Source organism: Lycium barbarum, chromosome 12, assembly GCF_019175385.1.
Source record: "Lycium barbarum isolate Lr01 chromosome 12, ASM1917538v2, whole genome shotgun sequence".
Taxonomy (NCBI): domain Eukaryota; kingdom Viridiplantae; phylum Streptophyta; class Magnoliopsida; order Solanales; family Solanaceae; genus Lycium; species Lycium barbarum.
The window spans coordinates 94188239-94210029 of NC_083348.1; the positions used below are offsets into that span (position 1 = coordinate 94188239).

The 21791-nt window shown below is 35.0% G+C and overlaps 1 long non-coding RNA gene across 2 annotated transcripts; it reads right to left on the reverse strand.

Moving 5' to 3' along the window:
- Positions 1-6886: 6886 nt before the first annotated feature.
- Positions 6887-16192, reverse strand: LOC132622157 (uncharacterized). Of its 2 annotated transcripts, none has more exons than XR_009575831.1 (2): positions 13004-16192; positions 6887-7504 (listed from the first exon to the last, which is right to left on the reverse strand). It is a non-coding gene; the product is annotated as an uncharacterized LOC132622157 (long non-coding RNA). The 2 variants fall into 2 exon arrangements; XR_009575832.1 differs by having other exon boundaries at positions 6887-12135.
- Between the last annotated feature and the right edge of the window lie 5599 nt (positions 16193-21791).

Sequence of the window (21791 nt, forward strand, 5' to 3'; positions counted from 1 at the left end):
CCTGAAGTTGGTCATACTTCCACAAGCACGTTTTGATTGGCTCCATTTAAGGTTCCAAGATTTTAAATCTGTTAAGGCATACAATTCTACTATGTTTAAAATTATTTCTCAATTGAAATTATGTGGTGAAAATATTACTGATCTTGATATGCTGGAGAAAACATTCTCCACTTTTCCTGCCTCGAGTATGCTCCTGCAGCAGCAATACCGAGAGATGAAGTTCAAAAAATATTCTGATTTAATCTCACATCTTCTAGTGGCTGAACAACATAATGAATTATTGATGAAAAATCATGAAAGTCGACCCACTGGTACTGCCCCATTCCCTGAAGTGAATGAGGCAAATTTTCGCCATTCTAGGCGTGGAAGAGGTCGTGGCCCCAGTCGTGGTCATGGTCGTGGTCGAGGAAGGGATTTTAATCATGATTCTCGTTTTGCACCATATAATACCCTTGACCACCAGCAGTGTAAAAGGAAGGATGAAAAGCATGAAGTTGTGCAAAAGAAAAATTCAGAAAATAATTGCTTCCGATGTGGAGGAAAAGGGCACTGGTCACGTACCTGTCGTACGCCAAAGCACCTTGTTGAGCTATATCAAGCCTCCCTCAAAAGGGCAGAAAAGGATGCCGAAACAAATTTTATTTCTGAAGATAATGTTGAGCCTATGCATCTAGATGTGGCAGATTTCTTTGAATTCCCTGAAGGAAAAATAGATCATCTGATCGGTGATGGATCTGTATTAACTTAGATATTTCATACATGTCGTTTGTATTAGCTATTGTGGTTATGTTTCCATATATATGTAATAAAGTGTGTGTAATACTTTGTCTAATCAAAATATCTACTTCGGTGTTTACTTTGCCTATTCTTTCGTTTTGAAGAATATATGGAAAATCCTCAAATATTATTTGGATCAATGACCAATCATGAAGATATTTGTGTAATTGATAGTGGAATAACGCATGCTATATTCAAAGATGAGAAATACTTTTCTTACTTGCGTAGAAAAAGGGGAAATATTAATACAATTTTTGGTAATAGAAATTAATGATCAAAGGCTCCAGAAGAGCTAATTATTTATTTACAAGTATCATGACACTAGCAGTGTCCAAATAATATATGATTATGGTGAACAAATTAATGTCTCTCGAAGAGCTTATATATGATAGTACCATTCATCTCAGATCATAATTATTTCGATCGGAAAATAAATTATAGTAAACCTGAAGTTTACTAGCGAGAAAAATGGTCATCATATTGAGACTACAGATGATTGGAAGATTGAATATCTCCAACTTATTACGGGTAGGGTCGCGTGTGTAAAAGCGTTACCCGAGCATAATGAGATCGCATGTCACAATAAACCAGAAGTTTTGACATAAAATTTCATGCAACAGCAAACCAGAAGTTTATTAAAAGAAATAGCACTCGTCATAGTAAACTTGAAGTTTACAGGTACAGATAATTTTATCAGTTGACAAGACCATTTTGATCGTCCTGATTTAAATCTGATGTGCTAATTGAGTATTAAAAACATATTGAAGAACTAGAAGATTCTTCAAGAATTTGTTTGTGTTGCTTGTTCTCATGATAAGTTGATTACACCAGCTAATGTTGGGACTGAATCCCCAAAATTCTGAAAAATATAAAAGGTGAGTGTGGGCCCCTTCACCTGCAATGTGATGTCTTAAATAGATGCATCTATGAGACGGTCACATGTATGTTTATTGGCAACTGGCAGTTTGACATTTATAAAGTTGCTTGCTCAAAATAATTGAGTTGGAAGCACAATTTTCAGAATATGTAATCAAGACAATCATCTTGATAATGCTGGTTTATATCTAAGTTGGTTTGGCATTGGATGCCTCCTGACCCAACTATTTCATATTTCATCTGCAAAATATGCTCTTAATGTCCCTGAAGGACAAAGTCTACAACGTGCATGGAGCATGGTAGACCAATCGGTTCCAAATATAATAATCCTTGAAAAAAGGAGGAACAAATGATCATAATAAGGAGGCAATGTGCTCTTGAAGAGCTACGACATAACACTTCATAAACCTTATGGGAGGTTCAGGTACCTGAAAATAATGAAGTGATAAGATCTCAGTAAGTTATGTCGAATTGCGAACCGATACAACATGATATCTTCTCGACAATATACAATATAGCGCGCAATATTGTATAAGGTTGTAAGGATTTGATTTCTACGTCTCTTAAAGCATGTTGACGTAGAATAATTACCAAGTAAAATGATGCATCTTGGTAGACGTAATGTTTATTGGGCCAGCAGTCCAAACAACAGAAGATGTCACATTATTTATACTGATGGATGCTGTCATGGCCTATGTGGCTTACTTGATGAAATTTATATGAAAATTCCTGAAGGATATAAAATGCCTGAAGCATTTGGTTTAAAATCTCGGGAAATGTATTCAATCAGATTACAAAGATCATTATATGGTTTAAAACAATCAGGGCGTATGTGGTATAATCGCATAAGTGAGTACTTGATAAATGAAGGATATATAAATGATGCCATTTGTCCATGTGTTTTTATTAAGAAAACAAAATCAGGGTTCATAATACTTGCTGTTTATGTTGATGACATAAACCTCATTGGAACTCCAGAAGAGCTCCAAAAGGCGATTGAATATTTGAAGAAAGAATTTGAGATGAAAGATCTCGGAAAGACAAAACTCAGTCTTGGTCTGCAAATTGAACATTTCGCAAAAGGAATCTTTATCCATCAATCTGCCTATACTGAGAAAGTTTTAAATCGGTTTTACATGGACAATTCGCATCCTTTAAGTACTCCTATGATTGTTTGCTCACTTGAAGTGAGCAAAGATCCGTTCCGACCTCAGGAAGAAAACGAAGAGCTACTTGGTCCTGATGTACCATATCTTAGCGCAATAGGTGCACTTATGTATCTTGCTAATGCTACAAGACCTGACATAGCATTTTCTGTTAATTTGCTAGCAAGATATAGCTCTTCTCCTACACGGAGGCATTGGAACGGGATTAAGCATATATTGCGATATCTGAAGGGAACTAGCGATATGGGTCTGTTTTATACTAACAAAGGTAGTACAGATCTTGTTGGTTATGCAGATGCAGGTTATTTATCTGATCCACATAAAGCTCGATCTCAAACGGGCTATCTGTTTACATGCGGAGGTACTGCTATATCATGGCGATCGACCAAGCAGCCCATTGTTGCTACTTCTTCAAATCATGCTGAGATAATCGCTATTCATGAAGCAAGTAGAGAATGTGTGTGGTTGAGATCAGTGATACATTTCATCAGAGAAAGATGTGGCTTGAAGTGTGATACAAAAATACTAACAGTATTATATGAAGATAATGCTGCATGCATAGCTCAATTAAAAGGAGGTTTCATAAAAGGAGATAGAACAAAGCACATTTCACCAAAGTTTTTTTTCACACATGATCTCCAGAAGAATGGTGATATTGATGTGCAACAAATCCGTTCAAGTGACAAACCTGCAGATTTGTTCACTAAATCTTTGCCAACTTCAACTCTTGAGAAGATGATATTCAAGATTGGAATGCGAAGACTCCGACATCTGAATCTTGGTCTTCGTCAGGGGGAGTGAAATACGTGTTGTACTCTTTTTCCCTTAACCAAGTTTTGTCCCATTGGGTTTTCTTGGTAAGGTTTTTAATGAGGCAACTCTCAAAGCGTATTATTAGATATGCGCACTCTTTTTCTTTCATTAGGACTTTTTCCCACAGGGTTTTTCCTAATAAGGTTTTAACGAGACACATCATCTATTAATGGATATCCAAGGGGGAGTGTCAAAAATATCTCAAATAGTGGATATCCAAAATATCCCAAAATATCTCAAAATATCTCATTTCCTGTTTCTCTATAAATAGGATGCACAGATGCAATGTTGAAAGAGCAGAAGTAAGATAATCTGATATCTCTCTACATATTTCTTCTGTGTATCTACTTCATAGTTTTATTTTATAAGATCTCAATCTTTCTATTAAAATATTGTAGTTATTGCCAAAAGAAGGTCCGACAGAAATTATATGAGTTTTAAACTTTTTATCGTTGGTCTTGATTGTTCTATAATATATTTAAGCGAAGGACAATTTGAGATGAATTTAGTAAATAAGGGTTGTTTGGTGCTAGAGATTTCTGGTTCAAATACTAGAACGGGAAAAAATTCTGGTAGAGAATGTTTTCCTCTTTAATGTATTTTACGCCGCCGCGAATTAGATTTAGTCGAGGTCGAGCTACTGAATGAGGAATCAAAATGAAGTTTGTTTATAGCTTATACATGTAGCGTATTTTCATAGCCGTGCGAAGCACGGATATATTCTCTAGTGTATATATACACACTTACATAGACTTTTAGTACATAACACACAAAGAAAAAAGCTAAGACAAGGAAAAAAAAACACACACACACACTCATTACAACACACAACAATCTGCTCTTAGTAGCAGTTTAATTCCAAAGTGGGGAAATTATGATCATTAATTATCTTTGATAATAAAAGCGCAGGTACTCTTCATAACTGTATGGGGACCAAAGCCACTCCATAATCTCATGATCCCAGTTATCATTAGCACCTGAAAATAATGGTCCCGCCACAAATTTCTCTTCTGGTGGAGGTATCTCCATCCATTTCTCCAATTCCCTAAATTGTTCAGATGTGGGCTCTGAAAAAATAAATTCCGCCTTCTCATAATTCATTTCCCTCTCTTCTTCAGGAAAAAAGTCGGAAAACATAGCATCAAAATTAACGCTAGTTTTCTCCAAATTGAAGTCATCTTTGCCTAGTTCTATTATCAGCCCCAGCTCCTCGTAATCCTTCACATCTAACGGAATTTCTTCAAATTCTCCAACATTTTTCGACCTTTTCACTTCCTCGTCATTTTTCACCGCTATTTTCACATCATCACCCTGTTTAAGAGACCCCATAACGGAAAAAGAAGGGACAAGAAAACAAAGAAATTAAAGATCAAAAGAAGAAGAAGAAGAGAAGTTTTTTTGTGCTTCGATAGAGTGAGGGAGAGAGTGTATATATAGTGAGGGGAGCAACGTTATCGTTTTTGGATTATATGCCTGCATGCATGAGTCATCACATAATCACACACGCAATTAAGGTGATGTTTGTTTTTTTCTCAGACAAATTAAAAAGGGAGATTAAAGAGAAGTAAATCTGGAGTTTTGTCCCGGACACTAATCTGATTACATGTATTAATAAGTGGCGAGTTTAGATGTCTAGCAGATAGAACACAATAATTAAACTGGAACAAAGAGGCAGCTACCGAACTACCTCTTGTCCGTTAAAAGAATCAAGCATTATGCATTAAATTCAATTGAGGGTTGTCTAAAATTCAGTACTAAAAAGTAAAGGTAGTTTAGATAAGATTAGTTGAGTTTAACTTCTATGATAATGCGTAAACATTTAAGATAACTACAGTAGAATTAACGTGGGATTAGCTAGTAACCTGGTAAATAAGATAAATTATCCATTATGACGGATTAAAATAATACTAATGGTAGTATCCAGAGCATGGCCTTGTGCTTAATGAAGTAGGCTGAACAATGAGGTCTAAGGTTCATTTTCCAATAGAAGTAAAGGAATACTCCTATTTGTCACGTATCGCTTCTTAAGAGTCTAAATGCATGAATTTGACTAACATTTTGAGATGTAATTTTCACCACATTGATTTGAGAAAAACTGCGACATATAATACTTTTCGTATAGTTTTTGAATATCTAAATTTTAATTAAATCTAATTTAGCTATGAGAATTAGTCGAATTGACTCTCAAGAAGTGAAATGTGGCAACTGTTTTGGGACGAAGGGAGTAGGTGTTTCTTCTCGTCTGTCCAAGTTTTGGCGGACACATCGGTTACCCGATAGCAAATGCCCGGTAAAATTAGTCAAGGTACGAGCAAGCTAACCCAAACATATGTACAATATTATCAGTGTATATAAGTTAAATTCTAAATATATTGGGTAGTTTAAATTGTTAAATGTTAGAAGAAGAAAAAGAATTCACTTTTTTTTTCCCAAAAAGGATAGAAAGAGGTCATATACCGGAAAGGAGGATAGCCCATAGCATTTAAACCTGTAACCCCAACCGGAGAAAAGGTAGAAATCTCCAAAAAATCACCGACCACTTTTTTGGCACCTTTATGAAATTTCTAATGCGAAAGCTTCCTTCTTCTTTTTCTTTTTGGTGGTTTGCTAGTTTTAGAGCTAAATTTATGCATGTATTACACTTGTGTCAGTAGATTCTAGAATCTATGTATGTGTCAGTTTGTTTCAGAACTTTACAAGAGATATAGTTTGTTTGTATTTGAGAATGAACTCTAGTACGTAGTTCAGTTTGGTGGTTCTGTAGTTGGCATGGCGTCAGTTTTTATTTTTATTTTTCTTCACTGAAATATAAGGAGAATCAAGATAGGGTGGGGTGTTAATGCCAATTATGTATCTGTTGATTACTTGATCCATTGTTTTGTGTTGTAGAAATTAACGGTACAATCGAGGTTGTTGGAACCTTCAGCAACAAGTAGATGAGCTTTCAAAATGAAACATGAAACTAAATTCAAGGAAAGTTTATGAAAGCAAATTCATTCAAGGAAGGTTGATCACGTGGAAATGCATTAGTAACCCCAATTTTTTGCCAGAGCCATTTCTTTTTCCGATTCAGTCCCCCGCATTAGCGCTTATCTTTTGATTTTTTTTTGAAAGAATTAACTTAAGTCTCCCTTGATTTGGCCGGAAGGAACCGAAAGTGTCTCCCTTCTTCATTGATTTGGGGAAAAAGGAACCTAAAGCACGACGAGAAAGCTATATACTCATTGGTAAATGAAACTTAACTAAAGCATCCACATACAAAAAGGAAACATATTCCACTCTGTACAATATTATTACATATTTTCAAATTCTCAAAATTTGTGAAGAACCACTTGAGTGCATTTACAGAAGGCAATAAACAAAATTGATGAACCATCAATCCCTTTACATAAATAATTGCTTAAGATAAGAGATACTTGCATAATAAATATAAAATTGAAAACTTTCCTCTATTGCTAATTAATGCCCAAAATTTCCATCTTCTCTTTGTTTTTTCTAGTCAAAATTTCTTCTTTATTGAACATGTTTTATAGTCGAATTTCCCTATTGAATGTTCAACTGTTGAAGTTCAAATTGTAGCAACTAGACGAGAGTTTTGGCAATCAAAGCCTTCAACTCTAGCTGGTGCTTTAGTTTGCCCAAGTATATGTCTTGCCCTTTGCACATGACCTTCCTTTACAACTCGATGATGGAGAACGTGAAGCTGAAGTCGATTGACTTGATGATGATGATGATGATAAACAGGTTAATTGCTTTCGATAATTTGCAAAGTACACATTATGAATCAATGGATTCATCGCTCGGCTATGACCCATTAAACAAAAAGAGGGGGATGATGATAATAGGGATGCTGATCGCATTACTATACCATCCTGTTAAACCACATATAGATGATCAATTTCAGAAAGAGGATTTTATATTTAGAGTTTAAGCAAATACACTAACAGTGTAAAAGAAAGTTAAACCATTAGTGTAATTCATTACACCGTCCTTGAAATAAGTTAAATCTCTTTATACTTCCATTATGTAACAGAAGCAACATTTGAAGCAATGGTTCGGGAAAAAAAAACAGCAGGATAAGTGTAGATTGTAGAAAGGACAGAACCACCCCCCCCCCCCCCCCCTCCCCGCGGAACCATCGAACAAGGACCAATGTATGGAAGAAGTCCAATCAACAAAGTTGAGCTACAGCAAGATTGTCATCATGTACAGGGAAGAAATTCTTCGTCTTGAAGACATAACCACTAATCTTCAAGGGATACATGTGATGGTCCAGGTATGCAACCCCCTTGTAAATGGCTATTTTCTGCGATTTATGCTAGTAATGACTTTGCCCTTAAACAGTCTCTTCAGGACGATCTCATTAGAATAAGCAATACGAATCACTGTAAGTGGTTGGTAGGTGGGGATTTTAATAAAGTTTTAAGAGCTTCTGAAAATTTTGGGGTTAACCCCATCAGTAGGAGAAGAGCTAATCTATTTTGGGACTGTCTTACCAATTATAATCTGATAGATCTAGGATATAAAGGTAGTAGGTTCACCGGATCAACAAACACTAAACTAATAGACAGATCTGATCCTTGAGAGAATTGACAGGTGCCTTGCTAATAATTCCTGGATTGCTGACTTTCCTGAAGCCATTGTTACTCACCTACCTAGAGTCCTAGAGTGCACTCTGATTATTGCCCCCTACTAGTCTCCTTAGCCAACAACAATCAGAGGACTAATGATAGACCCTTCAGGTTTGAAACTATGTGGAGTAACCACCCCGAGCTGAACATCATTGTGAGGAATAATTTTTGGCCAAGAAACCCCCTTTGCACAGCCACTAAATCGTTTCAACAAGATGTCATCACTTGGAATAAGCATACCTTTGAAAACATTTTTGCTAGGAAAAAAAAATCCTTGCCAGAATCAATGGCATCCAGAGTTCCCCCAACTATCATCTGCGCAATTTCTTGGTAGATCTAGAGGTGACCTTGACCAAAGAATTCAGTGAAATCCTCAGGTTAAAAATAGAATTTTGGGCCCTTAAATCTAGGATTAATTAGCTAGCTGAGGGAGATGCCAACACTAGTTTCTTCCACCTCACCACCCTTAACAAAAGAAGAATGAATAAGATCATGGCCCTAAGAAATGATGCAGGATAGTGGATCCATAATCAGCTAGATATTAAACTGCAAATCCTCTCTTTCTACTTAAATCTCTATAAGTCTGAGCTCAGCTCCTCCCCTAGGGTCACTGACCAGGAAAACCCTAGAGGCAACATTTTAAGCCAAGTTGTTGTATCTAGTCTCTCCTCTCCACTTAGAGACAGTGGAATAAAAAAAAGCCTTTTTTTCCTTTGAGCCCAAAAAAGCAGCTGGGTCTGATAGACTCCATCCCCTTTTTTATCAAAGGTATTGGGAACTTGTAAAGAGCTAAGTCACTTCTTTTTGTCATAAAGTTTTCTCCTCTGGAAAGATGGACCCTGAAGTTAACTCTACCCTTCTTTGTCTCATTCCCAAGACCCCTGATGCCTCAATCCTAAAAAACTTCAGGCCTGGGCTTTGTAACACTATGTGCAGCTTCATCACTAAGATAATAGTAAATAGAATCAAACCTCATCTCCTCAACACTATTGGGCCCAGTCAAGCTAGTTTCTTGTACAATAGGAGAGCCTTTGATAATGCCATAATTGTACAAGAATACATTTCCCACTTCAAGCCCATAAAAGGTAGAAATTCCAGCATGATCCTCAAAATTGACCGGAGAAAGCTTTTGATAGATTAGAATGGTCCTTTATAAAATAAATGCTTTTTTTTTTACTTTCCCCAAACCTCTCTAATATCATCATGTCTTGCCTCAGCACCAGTTCCATCTCTATCCTGGTGAGTGGAGGGAGGACACCACCCTTCTTGCCCACTAGAGGAATCAAACAGGAGGACCCCAGGTCACCCTATATCTTCATCATGTGTATGAAACTTCTTTCCAGAAACATTGAACAAAAAGTCACTCAAAGGAATTGGTCCCCCATCTCAATAAGTAGAGGAGGCCCTAAGATCTCACACCTGTTCTTTGCTGATGAACTTACCCCGTTCGCCCAAGAAAACAATAGGAATGTTAATACCATTATGGACATACTTGCCACCTTCAGTACCAGGTTCGAACAAAAGATTAACTTCTCAAAGTCTAAGGTTGTCTTCTCCTCAAAGATCTCATCGGAATCCAAAAGAAACATCTCCACAATGTTAGGTGTCAGGAAGAGTGACAGCTTTGGATTGGGATTCCCCATATTCCATAACAAGCCCACTAATTCTAACTTTCAATACATCACTGATAACCTAAATAACAGAATGGCTGGGTGGAAGACTAAATTCATGAATCTGGCAGGAAGAACCACCTTTGTTACAACTACCCTCAGCAGCATCCTAAATCATGTCATACAGTACGTCACTCTCTCAAGCACTATCACAAAGCACATCAATAGAGCCTAAAGGAACTTCATCTGGGGCACCACCTCTGAGAATGAGAAGATGCATCTAGAAGGGTGAGACACCATTACCTTACCAAAAAGTAAAAGGGGCTTGGAAATCCAAAAAGCTGAATCTAAAAACAAGGCCCTACTGGCCAGCCTTGCTTAGAGATTACTAAAGAACCCTACCTCCAACTGGGCTTCAATCCTTATTGCTAATCGCTATGGAATGGACCTAAATCCTAAAACAATTCACTCCAAACCTTGGAAAGCCATTCTCCAAGGATGGAGAACTTGCAACAAAGGTATCACTAATGTCATCCACAATGGTAAGAGCAATAACTTTTGACACATTAATTGGATCCCTAACAGAGGAACCATTAGAAGTTGCATCCTTGGCCTCATTCCCCTAGGTATGGAAAATCTAAAAATTATTGATGTCTATCACGACAACAGATGGAACCTTCACCTCATCCCTTTTGAACTCCCCAATAACATCACTGAGGCCATTCAGAACATCTTCATCCCTGCTAACTCTGGCAAGGAGGACACCATTGCTTGGAACCTCCATAGTAGTGGTAAGTTCACTATCGAATCTTCCTACAACATCATTGACTCCTCTACCAGAACCACCCAGCAGGCAAATACAAAAGAATTCAATTGAGACTGGAAACTCAATGTCCCAAACAAGTTGAAATTCTTTATGTGGACCTTTAACCATGCCAGACTCCTAACCAACAGCTTCATTTCCTCTGTAGGAATACCTATTCCTAATACCTGCCACCATTGTAATACTCAAAATGAATCCATGAAGCACATCTTCTTTGAATGCCACATTGCTTCCTCCTTCTGGAATGAAGTATGTGCTAAAGCCTCTATGGACTCTAGAAGCATCATGATCAGTTTTTCCCCAGTAGCTGGCAAGCCACATGGGACATCATAAAAACAAGTACTATAATAATTGCTTGAAATGGATTGACTTCATCCCCTTCTACCTCTGGAACATATGAATCAATAGAAATAAAAACCAATGTAATCACCTCCACAACCCTATTAGTTACACCACCACTATTAATGTGCCCTAGAATATAACTTGCTTCCTATTTTACCTAGCAACAAAGTCACTATCAATGTCAAATGGAACCCCCCTAAAAGAGGTTTCTATAAACTTAACACTGATGGAACCTTTCATGAAAAAACGGGCATAAAAGGGATTGGGGGAGTCATTAGAACCAACAGTGGAAACTGGATTATAGGCCTTACCAAAGGACTGCCAAATTCTTCTATTATTCATGCAGAATTAACAACTTTAATGCAGGGAATGAAGCTAGCCCATAAGCAAGGATTCTTTCACCCAGAAGTGGAATGCAATTCGACTGAGGTACTAAATATTCTGGAGCATGGCCATGACGCTTATACTCATTTGATTCTTGAATGCAGATGCTTGATAGAGAGGCTGGGGAATCCAACAGTAGGACACTACTACATGGAGCAAAACTCAGTCGCTGATGCACTGGCAAGAGAAGGACCGAGGAGGAAGCTTTTTGGAGAAAGAATGATACTGGTAGCAGGGGCGAATCCATGTGTAAAAAATGGTTCACGTGAACCCATGATCACCCGACTAAACTCAGTATATTGTGTATATAATCCTTCAAATATATCTATTTTAACTGAAGAAACATATAATCAAAATAGACTGAGTGGAGCACTGGTTAAGTAATGGGATTTAATCCCCTAAGGTTGTGGGATTGAACCCTACTGAATGCACTTTTGCATCTTTTTAAAAATATAATAATTCTAAGGTGAACTCATCCTCCTGAAATCCTGGATTCGCATTTGACGGGTAGTTCCACCTATGTATGCAGCTGCAAGTTTTTGGGCAGACATGGAAGGAACTACATATGCTAGATCTTTTTGTAACCTAAATGCTCCTAATGTAATTGTTGCTAGCAAACATTCCCGGAATGATCTTCCGGAAGTTTTTCTAACTGCTACCCGACTGTTTCTGGTGTTGCCCGTGATATTGTTCCGGACGAGGCACCTAGTTAACTATGAAATGAAAAGCCTTGATTAGTTGATTTACCAAATAAAAACAAAAGGTAATGAGCACTAATTTATTGAATGGCTATTGAGGACACAAGGGGTACTTCGAGACAACTCCCATATTTCGATTTACTTATGATTTACCCAGATTTACTCCACTCCACGACTTATACATGTTTACCCTAGATCCGAGCATTACTTCGAGACAGTGCAAACTAATCAACTTAGACTGTCAATTTTATACACTGACCCTTATTTTAAGAAAAACGGATTTATGCACTAATGGTTAAACTCTCATCATTTGAAAGAAAAATGACACCTGTGAGTGTTTATAACTTGTATGCATTTACTTAAGCATCGAAGTTACTTGGCAGAAACCACGGGTATGCAGTTTGCAACACTTCAGCGATCTACTAGAGACTAGATTCATGACCTTACCTCGTAATCCATACATATATATGCCACTCAAAGTTAAATAGAAGCTTCATCATTGAGAGTTCTAATGTTTTATACTGTTTTCACGCGTGTAAGATTGCATCTAGCTTGAAATCAACAACCTTTGGTAGATGAAAATGTTGAATTCCACGTTGACAATTACTTATAACTGCAACTATATCCCTCGAGGTTCCAAAACTCTCATTTCATTTACATTTCCCCTCTTACGTGGAAATGGCTAATTCAAATTTTATACAACAAGGTATATTCAAACCCTGAAAATTATGTGAACTTATCATTGACGCAATAATATGAAAATCTTTCCTTTTTTGGGGAGCAGTAAGTATGTGTGATCATCCCTATTAATGAAACGAGACTAAGGCAACAAACAAAGAGTTTTGAAATGCAATTTGCTGAGGCCAGAAATATAAAGAAATACCTCTTTGAGAATGAGATCCAAATATACTTCTGCTCCAGCTTCCTCAACTTGATTGTTGTTCATTAAAGAACCCCAAATTAAATACAGAATGTTAAAGGTTTAATAGTCTATGAAAAATATTAACAAAAAGAAAGACTAATCACCTGAAGGGAAGTTTCATAACCCTTTGGGAATTGCAATTTAGTCGACCAGGTTTGGGACAAACAAGCCGAATCATAGGATTATATGTGCCACAATTCTTGAAGGTGGTCAGTAGTAATGGGAAAAGAGAAGGAAATAAATTAATTTAATTTTTAGCTAAATCTGCTTGCCTAGGAATAAGCTCCTTCTAAGAAAAAAAAATTCATTTATTAAATATAATTCTTGGAATCAACATTAAGTAATTAAAGATCAACTTTTTATAGATTATAGTATTAAATTATGTAAGAATAATGTAACACATTATATATTTTTTAATTTGATTTAATTATTGGATGTGAGTAAATTTGATTATGTTAATATGGCATTCATTTTTAGTAAAAGCCAATTGCAATTTTACTAAGAATAAATTGATTAGGATATAGGAGAAAACTATATGAGTGTCTTTTTTGTTTCAGTTGTTCTAATAGTCAAGATTAGCATATATCTAAATATTTCATTGCCAAAATTAGATCCAAGATCTTTGATTAAGATAAAGGAATTACATTTAATCCTTTCCTATAGTAAGCCCAGGCATGTCTGTCCCAATTCCTTCGCCAACCTCCAAATTGGTCAAGACACATGCTTAATTGTTAAGATTAGATATGTGTTAATTGGAGTAATTGTTGTCACACCCCTTTTTTGCGCCCCCGCACTATAAACGCGCAAGTTTTTATTATTAAAGGGTTTTTCCAATTGAAGTGACGGTTGTGAGTAGGGATTAGTTATTTTACAGAGTCGCCACTTGGAATTGAGTTTTGGTGTTCCAAGCCACCTTATAATCCCTAATCAAAAGGAAATGACTCTTTTATTATGGTCCGCGAAAACAGAAGACCGGGTAAGGAATTCTGTTGACCGGGGAGAAGGTGTTAGGCATTCCCCGAGTCCCGTGGTTCTAGCACGGTCGCTTTATCAACTTATACTTAGCTTAAACTATTTTGGATAAATTATGTTCCCAAGCCTTGATTTGCTCGTGCTTTTATTGTTGAACATTTATTGGTTTTAACTCGGATGCGTAACCGCATTCCGGATCTTTTAAGCGTCTCAAAATAAGATGCATAACTGCATTCTTACTCGAAGCAAGATTAATTATTAAAACGAATTTAGCCAAGGTGCGTAACCGCATCCTTGAGTTATTAAAAAATGTCTCGAAATAAGATGCGTAACCGCATTCTTCATCGAAACAAACGTCTTAAAACGTGCCTAAAGCTCGTCTAGCGTTAAAGGCAATTATTTGTCTCTAAAATCCAAGACTTAAAAGTATTATTCGGTTAAATTTTCACTCTTATGACAACGGGTTTTGAAACGTGTTCGCAACCCATCTCGCTCCCTCATGATTGGTTTTTTCCGCTCTTTTCTTTTACGCTTAACAATGAGATTTGAAATAACTCGCATCTCGTCCTGCTTATCTCACCACTTAATATTTAATTGGGCCTCGAACATTTTGGCTAGGCCCAAAGTTAACTGTGAACCAGCAGCCCATTTAAACAAAATCACGGAATGACATTAATACTCCTAAACAATATAACTTCGAAATCGGTTTACCACTGTGACCCACCTCTTCTTTTAGATTTGTCAAAATGATTTAACTTTTTCAAATGTTTTCGACGCATTTTTCTATTTTTTACAGCAACACCTTAAAGCTCTACATCAATACAAGTCCACTCATCATTCAATAACAACTACTGTAATTCATTTCAACCATAAGAATCGAGCTTAAACATCAAGCTAAAATTTTACCAAATTTGTTAGATTGTGGAATCAAATTGAAGACAGCAAAGAACCGGAATGAACCTCTAATAGAGCTTTAAATTACAGTAGTTTAGCAACTGACCAGTTGATTTGTTTAATTAATTCCAACTTACACGATTTTAAGGAAAAACAAATTGTGATGAATGTTCAATCTTACAAAAATTCATTAACTCCCTATAAAATCATCGGATCCTATATTATGAGAGAGAAAATAATTCTTCTAAATTGTAAACCACCGATCCAAAACATTTAGATGGAACACAAACTCACTTGATACCATATTCAAAAAATGGACAACTTCATATTATCACATATAAGAAATTCATGGCTTCACACTAGTGTATATAAACTCATAGAATGAAATAAGGGAGGTGAGAAAATGGACCTCAAAGTAAAAGCTTTTCTTGATTAATGAATCTCAAAAATGGACACATCAACTGGCATGACAATAACTGAACTTGACGAAACAAGGATCCTCCGACCGGAGCTTTGACGGAAACCTCGAACAAACTCGCTGAACCTTTCAACCCGATAGAATATCGACCGTGATTGGTGACCTTTTTTTTTAGTTTTAGATAGACAGGGGGTGGTGACGGGGTTTTTTCCGATTGGGGTGGCGGTGGTGGTAGGCTAGTAGTTTAATGGTGGGTTTTGGTATGGAAAATAAATGAAGAAGATGATGGGATTTTTTCTTTTTTTCCCCTTGTCCGTTGCTTTCTCTCTCTATATTCTATATGTATTCCTTTTCTATTCCTCCCCTCTAAAATGATTCCCCCCTCCTATCTGTGTATATATCATTCCCTTTTTCCTTGCTTTTCTTTTTCCCATTTTTTTTTTCATTGTGTGGGCCCCACCCTCAACAATATATTCCCTCAATTCACGTGAACCCCCTCCTTTTTGTGATAAGGTTTGTTATCAAACTTTGTCATTTTGTGGTGAGGTGGTACAATTCTATTTGTTCATTTTTTAATGTAAAAATAAAAAATATTTAATAACTATTTTTAGATAACTGAAAAATAAAAAATAAAATAAATCATAAAATAAATGACTGGCTAAACAAAATTAAAACCTATAAAGTATATTTTTGTAATTTTTCTTTCTTTAAAACACAAAACTTATACTCTAAAAACAAGTATTTTTGTTCTTTTTTTTTTATTTTCGCAAATAAGCCTACTAAATAAAAATAGAATAAAGTCGACACGTCAAAAATTAAAATTAAAATAAATATTTAAACACTATAAGGTGAAACACACGGGGAGGGTCAAAATTACGTGTCTACAATTGTTCTTTAAATGTACCATTCTTTACTCAAAAGGACATCATATATCAACCTAAACCTATTAACCGGTTTGAACCGGACAGGACCGGTAACCGGTTATCAAACCGGCCGGTTTTCGGTTTAAAAATCGAAACCTGCCACCGGTTCCGATTTACCGGTTAAATAACCAAAACCGGACCGGTCCGGTTCAAAAGTGTCAAATTGTATATTATATATATATATATATATATATATATATATATATATATATATATATATATATATATATATATATATATATATATATATATATATATAAGTTATATGTATACTATATATACTTATATATTATAACTTAAATTATTTATAGCTTAATATTTTTCTACGTTTATAAATTCGTATTTTATAAATTAAGTATATTTATATTATAAGTATATTCTTAATATATTTTAGTTATTTTTCAAGTATATAACTTTCTAGTTTTTAATTTAAGTAGATGTATATTATAAGTATATTCTTAGTATATATAGTATATATATATATATATATATATATACACACACACATACTTATATATTATAACTTAAGTTATTTATAGCTTAATTTTTTTCTACGTTTATAAATTCATATTTTATAAATTAAGTATATTCTTAGTATATTGTAGGTATATTCCTAACTTAATATGAGTAAAAATATGAACACAAGAAAATAGAAGAAAGCTCAATGACCATATATTTTATTCATTCTTGGATAACATATATTTGTAAGTTTTAGTTTTTTTTTTTACTTGCAAATAATACATGAGTTGCAAAGAAATAGTAGAATAATAAAATCACCAATTCTCAATCATTTGGTTAATTTCTCCCACATCATATTCGGCCATGGAGATATATTCAAAGTCTTCCATTTGGTCCGCTCCACTTGCTATCAAATCTTCAATCTCTTCCTCTTCGCATTCCTCCGCTTCTAAGTTTTGATTGCGTCGCTCCGATCCAATCCAATCACGAATGCACACTAGTACTTGCAAGCTAAAGTCAGATAATGAGTGTCTATAGTATCCAATTTGTTGTCTTCCTTGGCTAAATGCGCTCTCCGAAGCCACGGTTGGTACTTGAACCGTAAGGATATCTCGAGCCATTCTTGAGAGTATCGGATGACTTGTCTTGTACTTCTTCACCATGCTAAGACGTCCAAATCATCTAGTTCCTCGATATCCACATTTGGCTGCATCAAATAAAAGTTATATTCATCAAAGTTTGCATTACAAGAAGGAGTTGAATATGAATGTAAAACTTTTAAATGCGACAAACCCGACAAGCCCTTTTTGCTACTTTGAGAAGTAGTAGGGTGTGGAGCAATGAGTGTAGCATGTTCTTCCAAATTAGAATAATGAGTAAAAACTTTTCTAAACTCGGCATCAATAGCGAGTTCGGCTTCAGCTAAAGATAGTTAAACTCCTTCTTCAATTTCTAAAAATGTATAAATTTGATTAACCAATGCTTTAATATAAGACACTTTTAAACAACGATTTAAAAGAGAACCCAATATAAATAAAGTTGGGATGAAAAAAAATACTTCTTTAAATTTTGTTGTCATATCAAAAATAGCCGCTTGATAACTGGGTTTATATTTATACTCTTGTAAAACTCTATCTATTTCCGCTAAGTAGGCTAAAATTTCGGTTACCGTGGGATAGAATTGTGTAGAAAATCAAGAGTTGCATTATAAAAAATTTCTAAGAGTTCAACACATTCCTTAACATCTTCCCAATGCGTAAAATTTAACCAATCATCATTATTAATATTATATTTGCTGTGAACTTGTTGTATGAGAATCCTATACTCATATGCTTGTTGTAGCATAATGTAAGTGTAGTTTCACCTAGTCTCAATTTCTACTTGAATTTTTTTAGGTCTAAGGTTATTTTCCACACAACAATTTTTAAATCTCTAAGTCTTCCCCTATTAGTATTACAAAAAAGAAATGCAACCGCCTCTCTAACTTTTTGAATAGAATCGTCAAAACACACAACACCATCTTTAACAATTAAATTTAAAATGTGACAACTACATACCACATGAAAAATATTTTTTAGAGGAGGGTTTAATTCTATTTTTAAAAGACCAATTGCCTTTGTATTATTAAAAGCATTATCTAAAGCAATACAAAGTGTTTTTCTATAAATATTAAAAAATCTCATAATAATAGACATTGAATCCGCTAAAAATTTTCCATCGTAACGACCTTTCCCTTCATCATATAAAAAAGCTATAATTCTTTTTTGCATAACCCAATTATCATCAACCCAATGACATGTAATAGCAAAAAAATCTAACTTGTTAAGAATAAGACCTAAATCAGTGGTAAAAGAAATATTACAATTTAAAGAATTAAATACATGGCGCAAATAAAATCTATATTTTTTATACAAATCTATAACATCCGCTCTACAAGTACTTCTAGGAATACCCTCAATTAACGGATTATAACAACATTGAATGTAAGTAACAAACCCCAAACCCAAAGGAAAGGAAAATGGTAAACAATCATAAGCTACCATTTTAGCTATTTCTACACGCTCTTTTTTCTTGTCACACTTAAATTTTTTACCAGTTCGTGGGTCTATCGTCATTTGAATACCCCCACATTTGAACCCATTTTCTCTCCCCAAACATCCATATGTTTCTTTCTTATATGACCATTTAGTGTACCCGTTTCACCATCCATACTAGTTCCTTGTCTAAAAGCAAATACTTGTTTACATATGTTACATTTAACCGTTTGGCTTTCCTTATCCTTAGTCATAAAATTCCAAATTTCAGCGGTTGGCTTACGAATTCTAGGCGGTTTATCTTGTGTATGTGATTGTGCAGGACTTGTATCTCCTATGGAATTTTCGGGGGTTTGTGTTTCATCATCATCATCATCATCAATTTCATTAAAAGTGTCGGTATAATGTTGTTGCATTGCCTCATGACCTAAAAGTGGATTATTTCCACCAACATTAATATCTAAATTAGGTGTTTCTTCCATAAATGTTTCCTCATTAAACTCACCCCTAACAATACCACTACTACCGAGACCACGTCTAAATCTCTTCGCCATTATTAAATAGAATTAATTTAAATCACACTCAAATAAATCACAAGAAAATAAATTGCAACAAATTAAATTGCTAGAATTAAATTGCAAAAAATAAAGATAGAGTTGGAACGAAGGTACCAAATTGCTGGACTAATTTCCAACAAAGTGAAGGCGGCTAGAATTGCAAATCCACCAAAGCTACTTCGGATTGTTGCAAAATCACCAACTCCACCAACAATATTATAATTGCAAAATTAATATTTGAAACTATAATAAGACTTTATAATATTTAATTGAGAGAAATTTAAAGTGGCTAATTGTTGCAAAGTAACTATAATTGAGAGATTGAGAGAAAGAGAAGAGTGAATTGGTGTGGATTAAAATGGAAATGGAGAGAAATTTATATATAAAAAAAGTTTGGGGGGTTGGGGGGGGGGGGGGGGGGGGCAAAATATTTGTTTGGGACCGTTTGGCAACGACCATTTTTGTAAATGGACAGTTGGCCTACGGTCCAACAGAGCAGCCCAACGGCTCTATTTTTTTTTTAATTCCACCGGTTTTACCTGTTTAACCGGTCCGGTTTCGATTTTATCGGTTTAACCGGTTCCGGTTCTAAAAAAATTGAAACCGGACCGATATATAATAAACGATTTACCGGTTCCGGTTATCGGTTTGAACCGGTTAACCCGAACCAATTGACGGGTTTATATCAACCTGATGAGCGACCAATCAGTTTCAATTTTCTCAATTTATTCACTTATCACATTGACTGAAAAGTAAACCAGAAATAAAGAATCACACCCATCTGAAATTTTCTCGTCAAAGATGTATAGAGCCTGTTTGGATGGGCTTATGCCTATAAGCTGCAAACAGTTTATAAGCTAAAAAAATAAGTTGAGGTAGTCTAACTTTTTTTTTTTTTTGGCTTATAAGCTGTTTTCAGCTTATAAGCTGCTTTAGATAAGCTAAGTCAAATGGGCCTAATTATTTTTTTGAGCTTATTTTAAGCATAAAATGACTTTAAGCTGGCCAGCCAAACACTCAAAAAAACTGAAAACAGCTTATAAGCCAATCCAAACCTTTTTATTTTTTTGCGCGGAGTGCCCTTCTTTTGGGTTGGTCTTTATCTTTTGCCCCTCATTTATGCCTTCTTTAATTTTTGCCCCTGCCGCCTGTTCAATGAATTTTTTTTGACGAAATTACCCTTACCCCATTAAAACCTTTCTATTTCGTCATTTGCCCTTTTCTTTTCTTTTTTTTGCTTCTTCGTTCCTCCTTTGTTTTGTGTCTGTCTTATCTGTTCTAAAATTTAGGTACGAATTTGGATCTTTTGCTCATTTCAATGTTTGTTTTTATGTTAAATTGTTGTTTGTTGAATTGATATCTTTGTCTTCGTCGTTTTTTATATTTAATCGATCCTTTTTTATTTAAAATTATAGTGTTTTGTTAAAGTGTCTGTATGATTTTTTGAACTTTAGTTTCGTTCCCCATGTATATATTTTAGTTTTTTGAATGTCGTATTATGAATGTCGTAATATGTTTTAGTTGATTTTGATATGCGTTTTGGTTTTCTCTTTGTTGAATCTTTGAAGTTTGCTTACTGACTTTTCTAGTTCTTAACACTTGTATACTTGATGTTTTGCTTATGAAAATGAAAGTTTGCCTCTAACAACATACTTTGTTCTTTTGTAAAGTGAACTTCTGCCTCCTCCGGCAGACTTGTCTAATTCTTAACACTTGTGTACTTTTTTATTTTGCTTATGAAAACGAAAGTTGCCTCTAACAACATACTTTGTTCTTTTGCAAAGTGAACTTCTGCTTTCTCCGGCATATTTTTCTAGTTCTTAACACTTGTATACTTGATGTTTTGCTTATGAAAATGAAAGTTTGCCTCTAACAACATACTTTGTTCTTTTGTAAAGTTAACAACATACTTTGTTCTTTTGTAAAGTGAACTTCTGCCTCCTCCGGCAGACTTGTCTAATTCTTAACACTTGTGTACTTTTTTATTTTGCTTATGAAAATGAAAGTTGCCTCTAACAGCATACTTTGTTCTTTTGTAAAGTAAACTTCTGCCTCCTCCGGCATACTTTTCTAGTTCTTAACACTTGTATACTTGATGTTTTGCTTATGAAAATGAAAGTTTGAATCTAATGGGATACTTTGTTCTTTTGCAAGGCGAACTTCTGCCTCCTCCAGCATACTTATTTAGAACTTTACCTGATTATTTTTTGTCAATTGAAGTTAGTGTAATTTCAAGTTTAAGTCATTGAGCATTGTATACTAATCAAATGGAACGTATAAACTAATCAAAATCAGGACAAAACAATAAATTTGATCAATTCAATATTGTTGAGTAAAATTATGATTCGCAAAGTTGAACTCAACTGAATATCAGTTGTTTAGTTCATAGAAGATGATTTGTTGTTATTTTCAAATATTAACAAATCTAAACTTAATAAAGCATCAAATTGAGTTGAATTACGTTCAATTGAAACACTATATCTTATGTATTTA